Genomic DNA, 583 nt, shown 5'->3' with positions numbered 1-583 from the left:
TCCTCCTCCTGAGCCTCCTCCTTAGTTCCAACCCATCCCCCCCCCGTTGTTCTACGGTGCCAGGACGCACCTTCCGGGAGGGGGCGAAATGTCAGGATTGGACCTGTTTTGTCATGTGTTTCAGTTCCTGTTTTGCCTTATTTGGTCAAGTTCCTGTCCTCGTTTAGTTTGATTATGTTCCATTGATGTCAGCTGTGTTCCCGATTACCGTGTGTTTAAAAGTCCTAGTCTGTTCAGTTTGTGTTTGTCAGGTCCGAAAGTGCCAAAGCCAAGAGGAGAGGGCTCAAGTCCCCGAATCCAGTCCAGAGCGCCCTCAAGTGTCCGCTCCTCCAGAGCGCCATCCTGTTCCCGTGTTCAGCCCAGAGGGAGCTCCCGATCCAGAGTTAAGCTCTGAATGCCAGGAGGAGGCTCACAAATGCCAACCCTCCCACCCACACCAGCCTCCTCCACCGCTGTCGTCTGGCAGCCCCTCTGCTCGCCCTCAGCCCACCATCATTATGGTGCGAGCGCCACGGGTCTGCCATTCTCCAGCGTCACCTTGGCTGGAGAATCCCTCACCTCCGCCTCCAGCCTCCGAGGCCCA

This window comes from Sinocyclocheilus rhinocerous, unplaced genomic scaffold (assembly GCF_001515625.1).
Source record: "Sinocyclocheilus rhinocerous isolate Xijiao unplaced genomic scaffold, SAMN03320098_v1.1 scaffold922, whole genome shotgun sequence".
Taxonomy (NCBI): Eukaryota; Metazoa; Chordata; class Actinopteri; order Cypriniformes; family Cyprinidae; genus Sinocyclocheilus; species Sinocyclocheilus rhinocerous.
This window is presented reverse-complemented; position numbering follows the sequence as displayed.